The sequence below is a fragment of the Lissotriton helveticus genome, chromosome 6 (assembly GCF_964261635.1).
Source record: "Lissotriton helveticus chromosome 6, aLisHel1.1, whole genome shotgun sequence".
NCBI lineage: Eukaryota > Metazoa > Chordata > Amphibia > Caudata > Salamandridae > Lissotriton > Lissotriton helveticus.
This window is the reverse complement of record NC_136067.1, coordinates 1822540007-1822557812: the sequence shown is the minus strand read 5'-3', so window position 1 is coordinate 1822557812 and position 17806 is coordinate 1822540007. Positions and strand designations below refer to the sequence as shown.

Genomic DNA, 17806 nt, shown 5'->3' with positions numbered 1-17806 from the left:
CATGCTGTGAAAGGTAACTTCTATCACATGCATAATGTGGCATTACTAAAAAGAACAATAAACTGAGTTTTGATAGGTTCTTAAAATAAACCATGCTTTAAATTCCCTCTCCATGCTTCTAGAAAAAGAAACATGCCGAAAAGGCGACTACTGCGGAAAACCGCCAACACTGACCTTCACTCCGACTACTAAGATGTAGTTGGATTACACAAAATTACAACCGTGCTGAAAACAAATCTGTAATAAGAATAAATCTTAGTTTAAGTTTGTGCAAAAGCTAATATTTAAAGCTACTCGCCAGTGCTTGAATGTAAAAAAACTCAACTACCTTACTCGTAGACAATCGCCAAAATATCTGTAACAAATCACGCAGACAGTACTGAGTGAATATGAGTAAGTTCACCGATGACGAGTTGACTCAACGTGGAAATACAGGTATCAAATGTTTCAACTACCGTCTCACTGACTGTTAACCTTACATTCTTCTGCTGATTACACCGTATGTATCATCATACTCCAGTATCGATAAACTGTCGCGTTCACCTCACGGGTGTATCACAAGAACTTAAATCAGGATAGAAAGTCAAGGAAAGAAAGAAGAGACTACTTCGACGCGATAAATCACGGCGGCCATATTAAGCAAGTTACTCAAATCCGATAGTGAGTCTAGCAGCGGCCATCGTGGAACTACTGGTGTCCAAACAAGACTGACAAAAGAAACCATTCCTAAACGCGTTCAGTTCCGGCTGCCTCAAAGTGCAAGTGCATATACATACAAATATGGAAATTACGACAGTCGTTTAAAACAAACAAAAAAGTGCACAGTGCATGAATTTATGTGTGATAAATGACTGTGATGGAAATTTGCTTATCAGTTGATCATCAATGTATATGAATTCACTGTAGGTACAAACAATTCCATGAGTTAAAGCACAAGGACCACATACATCATTCATAGTACTGCTGTAACTTTCTTACAATGGTCAGATTAAATCTGGAACAAATTTTGGAACATGCGAGAACTATGGACTGGCTTTCCATCAAAACCCAACAGTACCTGACAAAACTCAATCCTAAACGGCCGCATATGTACATGCTACCAAAAGTACATAAACATCCAACTGACCCCCCTTCAGACCTATCATCTCCGGAGTGGGTTCTGAGATGACAACAAATACATGTCTTCCCATACTCAGACGATTGGCTCATAAAAGCCAACTCACATCTCAAGTATGTGCATCACACTCAAATTACCTTAAATCTTATACATCAGTTGGGATTCACAGTCAATATACAAAAATCCCATCTTCAGCCCAATTAGACACAACCATATCTAGTAGCTATTTTAAACACTCACATGACTCTAGCATATCTCAATGCAGCAGGGATTCAGAATTTACAGACACTGCTACAACAGTTTCTCGTCAACCAGTATCTAGAGATCTAGAGCAGTTACTAGAGATGATAGCATCATGCATTACGATAGTGTCTCATGCAAGACTAAACATGCGCCTCCTACAAGAATGCTTAGCACGTCAGTGGAATCAATCACAGGGTCAGCTGACAGATCTAGTGTTGGTAGACAGCCACACTCGTCACTCTCTGCAGTGGTGGAACGCAAAACATTTGTTAAAAGGGCGGCAGTTCATCGACCCTATTCCACAAGTCGTGCTCACAATAGATGCATCTCTCGCAGGGTGGGGGCACACTTAGAAGAGTTGACAGGTCAGGTCTTTGGAACTCTAAACAGCAGAACTCTCACATCAACTACCTAGAGCTGAAAGCAGTTCAACTAGCGTTGAAAGCATTTCTACCTCACCTGGTAAAGAAAGTTGTCTTAATGGGGACGGAGAATATGACAACAATGTATTCTATACAGAAAACGGGGTTGGGGGACACACACTCTCTACAACTGTCACACCTCTCTCAGACCATTTGGCGCTGGGCAATGCATCATAAAATCCATCTACTAGCAGAGCACCTTCCAGGCACAAACAACATTTCTGCTGATCTCCCCTTAGCAGAAAGAAACATCAAATACATAAATGGGAACTTCACCCACAAGTTCTCCTTCTGTACTTTAAAAAATGGGGATTTCCACTTATAGACCTCTTTACCAAAGCACAAAACTCAAAATGCCCAGACTTCGCATCCAGGTTCCCACACCCTCTATCCAAAGGCTGGTCAGGGATATGCTTTTCCGCCTCTCCCTCATTTCTAGTTTGGAAACTCAAGCAGACATCTCTCACACTGATTCTCATAGTTCCCACATGGGCTTGTTAGCCACTGGTCACCACACTGTTGGAACTGTCAGTAGTTCCACGTCAGAAGCTTCACATATCGTCTCATTTTCTTACACAGAACCGTGGAGAAATCAGACATCCAAATCCCAAAAACCTCAACCTTGCAATTTGGCTCCTGAAGTCATTGAGTTTGGTTATCTAAACCTAACACCCAGACGTATGTATTAACACCTTGAGTGCTCATGACGGCTCCCGGCCGTCATGAGTCACGGTCGTCATGCGTCCGAACGTTGCTGCTCCGCACACGCGCGATTAATTCCCCGCCTTTTTGGGAGAATTATTCAGTGGGCGGAGTTCAGACGGCTTCCGGCCGTCATGAGCACGCGCCTATTGTGACTCATGATGGCCGGGAGCTGTCCTCAGTACGGCAGCGGCACGCCCCCTCTTGCACCACAACGGAATTTGTCCTACAGTGAAGAGGTTAAAGAAGCAAGAAAACCTACCACTTGAGCTTGTTATGCAGCAAGGTGGAAAAGATTTGTCATATATTGTAATGATAATTCAATTAATCCGCTAGATGCATCTGTACAAAACATTATTTGTTATCTTTTGTATCTTCAACGCACAGGTTTCACCTACACATCTATTCGACTACACCTTGTAGCAGTAGCAGCTTCCTATCTTCTGAACATGCAACATTTATCTTTATTTAAAGGACCTGTCATCAAAGCATTTATGGAAGGCCTCAAAAGAATAATACCACCCAGAATACCACCTGTAGCTGTCTGGAACATTAACATTGTTCTTACAAGATTTATGGGCCCACGTTTGAATCATTACACAATTGTTCACTACAGTTTCTTTCATGGAAAGTTGCCTTCTTAATAGCTATTAGTTCACTAAGATGAGTTAGTGAGTTACAGACATTAACATTAAGAGAACCATTCTTTCAACTTCATAAAGATAGGATTGTTCTTCGTACAAATCCAACATTTTTTGTAAAACTGTCTCTTCTTCAAATCCAAATTTTTTTGTAAAAGCTGTCTCTTCTTTTCACATAAACCAATCAGTTGAGTATTCTTTATTCTGTATTCTTTCCTTAACCTTATTCTGTAGCAGAGAGGGCTCTACTCGCACTTGATGCCAAAGGGGCATTATTGTACTACATTGATAGGACAGAAGATTTTCGCAAAGAAAAACAACTTTTTGTTGCTTCTGCTCCACCTCATAAAGGGAAACCTATCTCAAATTCCGGCATTTCGAGATGGATTGTCAAATGTATTGCTATGCTAATGCTAAATGAAATTTAACAGTACATCCTAGAGCACATTCTACTCACAAAATAGGAGCATCCATGGCCTTTTTAGGTAACATTCCGCAGCTGACATATGTAAGGCAGCTACATGGTCTACACCACACTCATTTACAAAACATTATTGTGTAGATGTGTTGGCTCATCAGCAGGCTAATGCCTGACCAGCAGTCAGCAGTGCTCAAAACACTCAAACAACTGCAACACCCACTGGTTAGCCTCCGCTTTTAGAGGGCACTGCTATACAGTCTATGCAAAGCATGTCTATCATCTGATAGAGACATCTAGCCGCAGATTCCTTAACTTTGAATATTCCCAGACGTCAGACTGGAACCAATATTTTTTTGCAGCAGCACCTCTGTGCGCCGGGAGACTGCGCCGCATGGCTCGGCCCTGACCTCGTCTGTGGACAGTGAAGCCATATAAGTCCCTCACCGGCGCGCTGACATCAGTTTCCTTCTTTTCTGCATCCTGACGTGGATCCAGGAGTGTAAGGTTCCTTTGGCCTGGCCTGTTGCCCAGGCCTTCTGGATGCCTTCAGGCGCCCGGGAACAGTGTGATGCCTTCAGGCTTTAAGGCGTGTGAGACGTGCACGCGACAAATGTCGGTGACTGATCCGCACGCGATCTGCATGTGGTGCTTAGGAGCGCACCACGACTCCGAGGAGTGCAACGCCTGCCAGCAGATGAGGCCAAAGTCTCTGCTGGAGCGCTGGATAAAGCTATTGGCCGCCCGGATGTCCCGCTCTGCACCTCTGCTCCGTTCTCCATCTCGGGCTGTGCCTTTTCTTTGAGTCCGGTCGCGGGGAGTTGTTCCAGTGGACGTCATTCACCTCACGCAAGTAAGCGGAAGCACGAGTCACGGAGGTCGTCGGCCTCACTTCACCATGACAGCAGGGCTCACGGCTCCCGGTCTTTGCCGGTCGCCGGTCCCCAAGAGTCAACCCCCTTATACCCACCCTTTCCGGGTGATGGGGTGACTCGGACCCAAATGGAAGCCTATTTCAAAGCTCATGTTTGGGTCACCTCCTCGCCCTGGAGCGCCTTCGGGCCCCACAGTGGAGGTAGGGACTCAAGTCGGATCTTCGCCGGCGGGTTCGCCCTTGGCACCGGCATAGTCCCTCGACTCCGGTTCCGGAGTCGGTGCGACGTCGGGACACAGCCCGGATGGGCATCCCAGTCAGACGTTCAGCCCATCTGCCACGTCTCCGCATATCAATTTGCTGCTACCTGCGCCGACGTCGGCGATGGCCGCACAGCGGGTTTCGACTTCTTGTGGACATCCCTCCTCTCCACATTTCTCGATTGAGGGTGAGTCCACGCCAGTCTCAGACAGGTCTGAGTCACCTCTGCTTATTGTTGACGTCGATATGACGCCGTCTCGACGCCGTAGCGGACGTCAGCCCCTATTGTTCCTCTGCTTGAGGAGGACGCAGCTCTAGAACACCCAGCGGTGCCTCCTTGCCCTTTGTCTCCGCTGACCCTGGCCAGTGGCCCCCTGTTCATTCGCCTGCGGCGTCTCTTTTCCATTCAACCATCCTCTACATATGATCTGTTATCGCCCCCTAGAACAGCTACAGAGGCTAGTGCTGCATTTGCAAGGGCTGTTCGCAGGGCTGCCACTCTTTTACACTTGCAGCCTCCCTCGGTCTCTTTGTCTTCCGACCCATTGTTGCATATCCTCCACCAGGGTGAGTTGAAAGGGGAGCCCTTGCTGCCTTTTGGTGGTTCATTATTTGTCACCGTTCTTGGCATATGGGCACAGCCCTCCTCGGATGACCCTGTGGATCGAGCCATTGCACATCGGCATTGTCCAGCTCCCGATGACCCTGTCTGCTTGTCTCTTCATCCTAGGGCTCAGGGCTGGGTCGTCCAGGTGGCTTTTGCCGCACAGCCTTCCTCTCCTCTCCCGTTACTGCCTCTCACCAGGCTGTGTGGTATTGCTTTGGTATCTATTCTAAGTTAAGGAATGTGCGACTAGATGTCTCTATCAGATGTACGAGTTACTTACCTTCGGTAACGGTGTATCTGATAGAGACACAATCTAGCCACAGATTTCTTAGCGCCCGCCCATCCTCCCTGTTTTGCGAGAACCTTTTCAGTTGAGTTTTATGCCCGCGCCTCCCTTTAGGTGGCCTTGTCTTCCTGCGGGGTGACATTGTTTCTCCTCGGGAGTATGGTTCTTTCTGGTTTCCCTGTTTTGCTCCCCCCATTCTAGTGGTGGAGCAGGGGGTTCATATCTCTTCCTCCATTCCTACATCTTGACCCAGGTTGGGGTAGAGGGTTCATGTGTCCTACATTCCTACACTCTCACCGTGGTTCTTCCAGTGTGGGGTCTTCTAGCGTCCTTCTTCCCTCCCTCCCACCCTTTTACGTTGTTTTAGGGTCTCTTGTCTTTGATTTTACTACAGACCATTGGCTTGGGGTGTCCCTCACTGGGCCCCTCACCAATAGTTCTCTTACAAAGGTTAAGGCATGCCTAGCGTTGCCGACCTTTGGTGGATCGTTTTTAATTCGATGGTTCAGTTCTTGTTGCCTGTCACGGTCGGGTCTTGTAATTGCTGGCTTTATGTCATCTGCCTTGGCATATTTAGTTTCCCTCGAGGGAGGGCATTGACTTTGCTTTTGCAGGGCTGCTTTTTAGAGCACTGCTTGGCTCTTTCTCTTCAATTGCTTTCCGTGTACGGTGCTTGTTACTGTCCCTGGTGGTGGTGTTTCTCACCATCCCCTTCTTTTTGTTTCACTGGTTTACATAATTTTTTCACACACTATTCCCATACAGAAAAGTTTCTTGTAAGAAAACCAACGTCAGCGCATCTGCGGCGCCGTGCCCCGGCTGTTGTAAAAAATGTATGGATCCAGTCTGACGTCTGGGGCAATTTTAAGTTAAGGAATTTGCGGCTAGACTGTGTCTCTACCAGATACACCGTTACCAAAGTGAAGTAACTTGTACTACAGCACAGGTGCCTCAAACGCATTATGTAGCTTACCCTGTAAGTATCTGTTCTTGGCATGCAGAGCTGAAGATTCACATGCATCCTCTCTCCTTCCTGGATACCAATGGCTGTTTCAGTTTTTATTATTCACATTATATACACATGGACATCTCTATACTGCGCTAACTTACTCCATTCTCACTCTCTTGCGGGAAAACAATCTAACAATGTAGTCGATGCCCATGCGAACTATCACCGAAAGAAGGAGTCACCTTACCTCATGTCTGGAAAAGACTTCTTTAAAGAAAAACAATTTGCAAACATCTGGACCCGACACTTGATGGCAGGAGTATGCAAAGCATGTGAATCTACAGCTCTACTTGCCAAGAACAGATGCTTACAGGGTAAGTTACATATTCCTTACTATATATATATATATATAGACACACACACATTCATATGTATTTATGCATATATATATATATATATATATATATATATATATATATATATATATATTCCTTTCAAAAGCGATCCTCCACCACAATGCGCGCTGCTGCGGGTGCTCTGCATAGGGGCCGGACCTTGGCCCATTCAAACAATTTCATCCAAGGAATGCGGCACACAGGTAGGATAATTTTACGAAATCCTTTATTAACTCGTACTCGGACCAACGCGTTTCAGCCTCAACAGGCTTTGTTCACGGTAAGTGAGTATTTTACTATGTCTACTATTTATCTCAGTTAGCAATTAGGGTGCTTTCTGGGACTAGTAGTTCATTGCATTACAGATTGCAAGAATGTTTACGCATAAGGGACGCTGCATTTACATTTATCAACAGTTTTAGGTAATTTGCTTTACTTGTTTCTTGCTGCTGAATTCACGCTATATTGTGCTATATTGTATACCATCATTAATTATAGCGTTATCACACAGAGTCTGTTTCAAACAAGGTGAATGGGTATAGTACCCGTACCATTAATTGTATAACCATTACTTGAATTGTACTGGTTAACATGGCAATGCATTTGCAGAATGTTATTACATTTCTCCTAGACCATCTATTAGATTACCAAAATCCTGCAATACACTCTTTAAACGTCAAGATAATTTACTATTCATATGTTCAAAAAATGTTCCAGTACATGTAATCCGGGTACAGTACCCATTCAGTTAATGGTTATTGCCTCCGCTATAGTTCAATTCAATTCAATTCAATTATTCAAGATGCACATAAAGCTCCTCATCAAAGTTCATCCCCCTCGGCATTTTAGTTTTAAGTCTAATGATCAATTTTGATTCAATTTGTCTTAATTTCCTCAGACAGTTTCCACCTCTTTCATTTGCATCCAACATGAAGATTCCGTAATATGACATGGCTCTCCAATCGCTGTTTTGACAGTTTGCCATGTGTTTGGCGGTAGCATATGCCATGTCTTTATTTTTTACCGCGCTAATATGCTCTAGTATTCGTTTTTTGAGTGCACATGTTGTACTTCCAATGTATTTGGAACCACATTTACACTGTACCACATATACAACATGAGTTGATGCACATGATATTTGTCCTTGAATTGGTATTTGTTTACCACTCGGCTCCTCATATGATGTTTTGTTTTGACCAATTTTACAGGCTTTGCAAATATTGCATCTCCGGAATCCATTTCGTTGATCTGTTAGCCAATTGTTTTTACTGACAGTTTGTTTTCCTTTAAAATGGCTCTCTGTTAGACAATTTCTTAGAGATGTTGTTTTCCTGTAGCTAATCAATGGTTCTTTTCCTGCCATTTTCCCTATGTCAGTATCCCCTGAGATAAGATGTCAGTATTTCTGAATTTTATTTCTTATGATGCCGCTCTCTTTACTAAATGTCATCACAAATCACGGTGGTCCGTCACTCTCCTTCTCTTTAACTTGCGAAGCAAGTATTGTTGTTCGGTTATTCTGATCCACTCTTTTTTAGCATTTTTTAAGGATTTTGTTACTGTATCCTTTAGATTTTAAACGTTCTGAGGTTTCCATGATTTTTGTTTCTGCATCACTCTCTTTGATACAGTTCCTTTTCATACGAATGAATTCGCCGTATGGTATACTTGATAACAAAGATTGTGGATGAAAACTAGTGCCATGCAAGATGCTGTTCGTGGCTGTCTATTTCCTGTAAAGAGTAGTTTGAATTTGATCATTTTCAATAAAAACAGTGAGGTCCAAAAAATTTATTTTCTTTTTGCTGATTGAATGCGTAAATTGTAATCCCACATCATTACTTTTGAGTTTGGAGAAATAGGAGTCAAATTCTGATGTTGAACCATTCCAAATTATGAACAGGTCGTCGATATAACGTACCCATAAAATAATTTTATTCAGATCTTTCTGATTGGTGGGGTCCCAGGCTATGGTCTTTTCCCACCAACCCATGGTGACATTAGCATAATTTGGTGAAAATGACATGCCATTGATGTCCCGCATTCCTGCTTGTACAATTGATGATTAAAGATAAACACATTGTTTCTCAGACACAGGTTAATAATTTGCATCAACATTTCTGGTACGGGTACTATACCCATTCACCTTGTTTGAAACAGACTCTGTGATAATGCTATAATTGATGATGGTATACAATATAGCACAATATAGCGTGAATTCAGCAGCAAGAAAAAAGTAAAGCAAATTACCTAAAACTGTTGATAAATGTAAATGCAGCGTCCCTTATGCGTAAACATTCTTGCAATCTGTAATGCAATGAACTACTAGTCCCAGAAAGCACCCTAATTGCCAACTGAGATAAATAGTAGACATAGTAAAATACTCACTTACCGTGAACAAAGCCTGTTGAGGCTGAAACGCGTTGGTCCGAGTAAGAGTTAATAAAGGATTTCGTAAAATTATCCTACCTGTGTGCCGCATTCCTTGGATGAAAAAAAAGAAATATATATATATATATATATATATATTTATATATATATATATTTATTTATTTATTTATTTATTTATGTGTGTGAGTGACCAAGGCGGTTAGCCGTCGAAACGCGTCTTGCCTAAGCTTGGATTATTAAATATTTTTTGCCAGGACATCACGGAGTCTGTGCCTGATTGTTCACGGCCGTCAGGATTGGGAGAATATATATATCTATATATATATATATATATATATATCTATCAAACAAACTCTCTTCAAGAAGAACAGGTGACACTCGCATGTTAGTCATTGTCCTTTAATTTTCCAGGTGTGTGTTAGTGTTATTGCCATCGCCATCTGGTGTTGGGCCCGAATGTTTGCACTTTGTTGTTATCCTGGAAAAGTCTTTGGAAGTCACAATATAGGTGACTCCTCCTCTGGATTATAGTGTGTATAGGCATCGGCTCCATCTTCAGATTGTTTTTTTACGCCATCGGGCTCGGATGCGTTTCTCGCTCTCCACTTCGGAACCGTTACAGATTCTACTTTCGACACGCAATCCTTCACCCGTTCGACGGTATTGTTCTCGATCGCGATTCCTAGTCATCGCTCACCTCTCCAACTTCAAAGTCCCCAATTCCGGACGTCGACGAGGGCCTTCAGGCCTACTTGGGCCTTCGTATCTTGCTCATGGAAATTACTCCATTCAAAAAGTGTCCTCAATGCGGGTCGAAGTTTCCCCACACCGATCTGCATGAGGTGTGTAACCTCTGCCTTTCTCCCTAGCACGAGGCTAGAGACTGTGCAGCTTGTGCCGCCTTCCGTTCCAAGAAGCCCATTTGAGATCGTCGAGCTCGGAGGAAAATGGCTCACTCCTCGACTTCCATCCCCGACGACATCTTCCAGGAGGGCATTGATGTACCGGAACAGGAGAGGGTCGAAGAAATCCTCGGCAGCGAATCCGAAGCGGAGGAATTTGACGTCGAAGAAATCACTCCTGCGCAGCGGGTCGTAAGTAAAGATGTCGACCCTCACTCGCTCCATACACCTTCAAAAAAGGCCCAGGTGCACACCGAGACTCTGCTTCCCACGCCCCGCTCACGGGCTCGGCAAAGAAGCCTGTTAAGCCTTCAGGCGACTCGGGCTCGAGTGAATCGGCCACCGGTACTGAACCCGGTCACTGGCACCGAAAAAGAAGCCTCCCCCCAGCCTCTACACCCAGGCATTCGGCACCGAAATCTATAAGCACCGACCCATCCACTCTGAAATAACACTTGGAGCCGAGCAAGAAACCGCTCACCAAAAGTTCATAGCCACGCCCTTCGGAGCCGAAAAAGGCCTCGGAACCAAAGAAATAACCGGTTGCACAACCAACCACAGAGACTGCTACCACATGAGACATCACAGCTCCAAGCCAAAAGACTACAAAACCGTCCCAAACTCTGTACCGAAGTCTACCAAACCGAAAAAGTTGGTGCCGAAAGATCTGCCTCCATCAGAAAAGCTTTTTACACCAGACCCTCGACAAAAAACTCTTATAAAAGACCCTAAAACTGGTCAGCTCATCCGGAGTTCGAAAAAGAGACCCATGGAAACACCTCCACAGGCTCCGCCACCTAAAAAGAGGGACATTGCCACATCTCCCCTCAGGGTTCCTTCTCCATCACCTCCTCTTCCACCTTCTCCCCCATCTCCCCCGCCACATCATTCTCCTACACCATCTCCACCAGGGAGTGATGATGACACATCTGATGAGGAAAAGGGTGCACATGAGGAACCACCAGGGGATCATAGTCCACCATCTTCTCCTGATCCCTAGGATGATTAAAATACACCTGATGTTCCTAATGTTCCACAGGAGGACATCAATCCCTCTAGGCCTTCCCCTCCAGAGGACACAACAGGTTTTAATCAGCTACTACATAGAACTGCTCAATACCACGGGGTTAGCTTACACACACAACCTATAGAAGAGGATTTCTTCATGGACACTTTTGACACTTCACAAAGGTCCACTTCTATTTTACCAATGCTAAAAGGGGTCATCAAACATGCACCTGAAGTGTTTAAAGACCCTGTGAGGGCTAGAGTTATTAACCCCAGAATCGAAAAAAAGTATAAAGCTGCCCCTGGAGACACAGCCTATATTAAACGACCAGTACCTTTAGACACACTAGTAGTGTCTAATGCTAGAAAAATGGCAACTCCCAAACATCAGGGGGCGCTCCACCCTCTGATAAAGAGTCCAAACCTTTAGATGCCTCCGGTAAAAGAACAACGTCACAAGCAGCTAACATATGGCATGTCGCCAACACTCAAGCCTTGTTAGCCAGGTATGATAGGGCACATTCCGAGGAACTAGAGACCCTACTACAGTACCTACCAGACAAATATAAAAATAGGGCCAAGGATCTCATACAGGAGGGTAAAATGATCACTAACACCTCCATTCGTTGTGCTCTCGACATAGCAGATACCTCCGCTGGAGCAGTCAACACAAGTGTACTTTTGCGTAGACATGCTTGGCTACGCATTTCAGGTTTTAAACCTGAAGTACAAACTTCCATTTTAAACCAGCCATTTGACCAAGAACATTTGTTTAGACCTAATGTAGATTCTTCACTTGAAAAAATGAAGACAGACACAGCCAAATCTATGAGAGCCTTGCAATTGCAAGCTCCCAGACGTTATTTTCGTTGTCTGTTTTACAAAGGCACCTCTAGAGGCTACTCCTCAGACAACCCCTACACCTCTTACAAAGCTCTCACCCAGTCTACGTTCATCAGATGTTACCAAAGAGGAGGTTACAGAGGCAACATTAATAAGGGTAGAGGCAAAACCAGCAATACCAGATCTGCCTCAACCCCTACCCAATGACTTTACTCCGCTCCCCCCGGACCATTCCACTCCTGTCGGGGGTGAATACAACAGTTCCTTCCTGTCTGGACCAACATCACCACAGACAGGTGGGTGAGACAAATCATTCAAACAGGTTACTGTCTAGAACTCACTTCTACCCCCCCAAACATAACACCCAGGCAGCACCCAATGGCACTTGATCATTTATCACTGCTAAAACAGGAGGTCATCTCCCTTCTGCAAAAGCACGCAATATAACCGGTACCCCTGCATCAGCAAAACTCAGGGCTCTACTCCCTGTACTTCCTCATTCCAAAAAAGGACAGCTCTCTAAGACCCATCCTAGACCTCAGAACCCTAAACCTGTACATACAGTCGGACCACTTTCACATGGTCACGCTTCAACAGGTTCATCGTCTGCTGGCACCAGGCAACTTCCTTGCCACTCTAGATCTCAAGGACGCCTACTTCCATATCCCTATTCACACTTCTCACAGAAAGTATCTCAGGTTTGCAGTGGACGGTCAGCATTACCAGTTCAAGGTACTCCCATTCAGAGTCACCACAGCACACAGAGTCTTCACCAAGTGTCCAGTAGTAGTTGCAGCTCATCTAAGAAGGCAGCATATCCATGTCTACCCCTAGACGACTGGCTCATAAAAGCCAAGTCTTACAACCAGTGCATCAACACACTCACGCTACAATTCAACTGCTTCACGTCTTGGGGTTTACCATAAACCAACCTAAGTCTCACCTGCAAACGTCCCACATACAACAATACCTCGGAGCAACAATAAATACATTAAAGGCACTTGCATATCCCAGTTTAGCCAGGATAGCAAGCATACAAAGCCTAGTCACAAAATTTCAACTGCAACACTCTCCCAGCTCGAGTGTTCATGCAATTAATAGGGATGATGGGCTCTTGCATATTCATAGTCCCTCACGCAAGACTCCAAATGCGTCCCCTAGAGGAATGTTTAGCATGTCAGTAGAACCTGGCTCAAGGTCAGCTGACAGATCTGGTGTCGGTGGACGGTCGCACGCATCGCTCTCTGCAGTGGTGGAACACCAAAAACCTTTCCAAAGGGCAACCGTTCATCGAGCCAGTTCCACAGATAGTGCTAACAGCAGACGCATCTCTCTCAGGCTGGGGGGCTCATCTGTTACATCATACCATACAGGACACGTGGACACCCCAACAAAGGTTGCTCCACATCAATCACCTAGAGTTGCTAGCCATATTCCTAACATTAAAGTCCTTCCAGAAACAAATTCTGGGCTAGGCTATCCTAGTTCGCACGACAATAGGACAGCAATGTACTACATACGGAAACAAGGCAGGACACACTCTCTGCAACTCTCCCACCTAGCACAGAGCATGTGGAGATGGGCCATTCCTCAAAAAAAATTCTCCTAGCCGAACACGTTCCAGGAGTCCAGAACAGCATAGCAGATCTGTTAAGTTGTCAAACACAACAGACTCGCGAGTGGGAACTGCATCCACAAGTTCTTCAACCATTTTTCCACCTGTGGGGGCACCCACACATAGATCTGTTCGCAACCCACAAAAACGGCAAATTCCCAAACTTCGCCGCCAGGTAACCACACCCATTGTCCAAAGGCAATGCGATATGGATGAATTGGTTAGGCAGATTTGCGTACGCTTTTCCGCCTCTCCCACTCATTCCACTAGGGGTGGGCAAACTGCAGCAACACTCCCTGACTCTCATCCTAGTTGTCCAACATGGGCCAGACAACTGTGGTACACCACATTACTGGAACTCTCTGTAGTTCCTCACCAAAAACTACACATCTCCTCACACCTCTTAACTCAGAGCCATGAGGAGATCAGACATCCAGGTCCAGCATAGCTCAACCTAGCGATCTGGCTACTAAAGTCTTAGAGTTCTGTTACCTTACTCTTCCCCCTGATTGCATGAATGTTATCAAAGAAGCTAGACGCCCCACCACTAGAGCTTGCTATGCAGCCAAGTGGAAAAGATTTGTTATATACTGTAACAATAACAATGTCAATCCCTTAGATGTGTCAATCCAACACATCATAGGTTACCTGCTACAACTACAAAGGTCTAACCTAGCATACACATCTATCAGGTTACACCTTGCTGCCATAGCAGCATACTTACAAAACAGAAACAATTTGTCACTATTCAGAGTACCTGCCATCAAAGCCTTTATGGAAGGGCTCAAAAGAATAATTCAACCCAGAGTACCACCCTCAACTTTGTGGAACTTAAATATTGTCCTCACAAGACTCATGGGTCCTCCATTCGAACCCCTGCACAAATGTGAATTGCAGTTTCTCACATGGAAAGTCGCTTTCCTAGTAACCATTACCTCTCTTAGAAGAGTCAGTGAACTTCAAGCACTTACTATTCAAGAACCATTTTTACAACTCCATCATAATAAAGTGGTTCTCAGAACAAACCCCAAATTCCTTCCAAAAGTCATTTCTAGTTTTCATCTCAACCAGTCTGTAGAGTTGCCAATGTTTTTCTCGCAACCACAAACAGTCGCAGAAAGAGCTATTCATACGCTAGACGTTAAAAGAGCACTTTTTATTATACAGAACAAAACCTTTTTTCGCAAACCTCAACAACTTTTTGTATCCTTCTCACCACCACATAAAGGCAATCCCATATCAAAAACTGGAATTGCACGGTGGATTGTCAAATGCATACCAATTTGCTATCAAAAAGCAAAACTTACATTAACTATTCCCCCTAAAGCCCACTCTTCTAGGAAAATAGGGGTCTCAATGGCTTTCTTAGGGAACATTCCCTTAGATGACATCTGCAAAGCAGCTACATGGTCTACACCGCACACATTCACAAAACACTATTGTGTAGATGTGCAAGCAAAGCAACAAGCTAGCGTGGACCAGGCTGTACTCCAAACACTGTTTCAAACAACTGCAACAGATACTGGTGGTCGTCGCTAGGGTAGAGTACTGCTATACAATTGATGCACAGTGTGTGATCTGCAGCTCATATGCCTCGGAACGGGAAATGCTACTTACCAGTATGCATCTGTTCTTGGCATTTAGAGCTGCAGATTCACACACGCCCACCCGCCTCCCCGGCTGCCTATATCTGTTCCAATATTATCTTATTTAGATACAGCACACATAGGCATCTTTTCTATTTCACACAAAACTCCATCATTTCCCTCACTGGCTAAAAAACAATCTGAAGATGGAGCCGATGCCCAAGAGCACTATAGTCCAAAGGAGGAGTCACCTATCTCGTGACTTCCATAGACTTTTCCAGGACAACAACAAAGAGCAAACATCCAGGCCCAACACCAGATGGCGATCTATGCACAGTGTGTGAATCTGCAGCTCTACATGCCAAGAACAGATGCATACTGGTAAGTAGCATTTTCCACATGGTTTATGCTTACCTGTAAAATGCATATGCCTTTACAATGCGTGTTTTTACAGTGAAATTTGTTGCAATGGCATGCGTGGTAAAGGTTATGCGGGTAAAGTCATGTGCATTGTAAATGGCCTTGTTGTAATAGCATACGTTACAGCGGAATGCACAGTTCTGTCATACATCCAATTTCACTATTTTTCCATTGTTCAGAGGAATTTCTTTAGCACGGTTTTCATTATGCCTTCAATATTTGTGAAGTAGTCCCACTTTGGGAGAAAGAAGAAAGCCTTTACTTCCACCCACAAGTTGTCATATGTGTCTCTCCCTCATACCATCAATGGTGGTGAATTTTGCTGCATGTATGATGAATCTCAATCAGCTGAAACTTAACTCGGGCAAAGGAACTGGTGCTGCCCGGGATCAGTGTGGCTTGCTGGGGACCACATTTTTGGCCGAGCGAACTAGGTTCTCCTCCCACCCCTTCCTTTTCAGTGAAATGTTTAGGGGTGGTCATCGACGCTGATCTCTCACTTAGAGGTCATGTGGGGGGCCGTGGTCTCCACTAGCCTCATCCAATTGCGCAAAATCAGGAAGATTGCTCATCTGCTATCTCACGCAGCCCTTGCTCAGGTATTGATAGCGCTGGTGCTCTCACGCCTAGACTTTTCTAACTCCCTTTATATTGGGCTACCTCAGGCTCTGCTTAACCGTTTACAAATGGTTCAGAATCAGGTGGCAAGACTAAAACAGCCGAGATGGCAATCGGCCAGGCCCTCGCTGCAAAAACTCCATTGGCTGCCCATGGCGCAACGAGCTGCTTTCAAGACAGGCTGCCTAGTCTTCAAAGCGCTGCATGGTAACAGCCCAGAATTTCTCAGTAGTTTGATCACAAAGCACGTCCCTATCCACAATCTCCGTTCAGCTCACCTTCACTTACCCACCATCCTGACAATCAAACTGAAAAGGCAGGGAGGCCGCAGGTTTTCATACCTTGCAACCAGGTTTTGGAATTCCCTCCCCCTCACAATCAGGACCTGGGGCAACTTACTCGGCTTTAGAAAGGCCCTTAAAACATGGCTATTCGGGCAATCCTGCTAATCCAGTCTCACGCAGCAACATCACACATGATTAGCGCCATGAAACCTTCGGTGACAGTGCGCTTTATAAGCTCCTATTAACATATTAACATAACATAACGTATGATGACCAAAAGGACTATCAAGGACAGAGAAGGAATCTGTCTTAGGAGTTAGCTGGAAGTGAGCAAGCATGCAAGGAATACCACTGTGAGAAACCTTCTACTGTAAAAGAGACTCCAGAGAAGATCTGAGGAGAAAAAGGAACATTGACACCATCTTTCCTGCCATTAACGTCACACCTGTTTAATTGTCCCTGCCAGGTTCCATTGCAACTTGCTTGCTGTCGAGGGCCACTTCAGTTTCAAGACTGATGTTGTGCTTGTTGGAAGACCATCTTTGACAACAAAGCATGCTGTTGTGTTATGTGATTTGTTGTCTCATATTCACCATCGAGATGGCCGCTGTTGAGAAGATTATTGATCTTTGTCATCTCATATCATTGTTCCTTGTTCCTCAGTGAAGTGTTGCGTCGGTGACCTGTGACCACGGCTCATGACCACAGCAGGGTTGTTTGTGGCTTGTGACCCCACCCTAAAGAGGCTTCCTTTTTCCCCTTATCAATTGCTTGCTTCATCATCAAAGATGTGAATAGTTATTTCTCCTTCTCTGCTATTTCTTCATCCGAAGTTTGTAGATGAACCTTTTTTCAAGTACCTTTACGCCCTCCTGCATTACCCTCGCTTGCAATTCTTAAGCCGGTCAGGGAGCAAAAACATACATCAATGTCTTTAATCCGGAAAATGCTCTTCACACCTGCGCTACCATTGCATGCATGGAATGTTGCTAATTCAGAAATGCTTACTGTGCCTGTGGATGTCAATATTAAGCAACCGTACAGACATAAGAGCAGATCATCACCATTGCCATCACTTTCCGGACATGTTATTTATTAAAGCTCCTCTACTTCCTCTTAAATAAACATCTCCACCTGGCTGTCCTTCTAGATCATCGCGCATTCATGATAGAACAACTTTTTGTGAAGCCTTACCGAGAGAATCAGGCAAGCAAAGTATCCAAG

The 17806-nt window shown here is 44.6% G+C and overlaps 1 protein-coding gene across 2 annotated transcripts in view; it reads left to right on the top strand.

The window, feature by feature from the left end:
• UBR2 (ubiquitin protein ligase E3 component n-recognin 2) overlaps positions 1-17806 on the top strand; it is a 1610484-nt gene that overhangs the window by 453559 nt on the left and 1139119 nt on the right. The window lies entirely within an intron of this gene.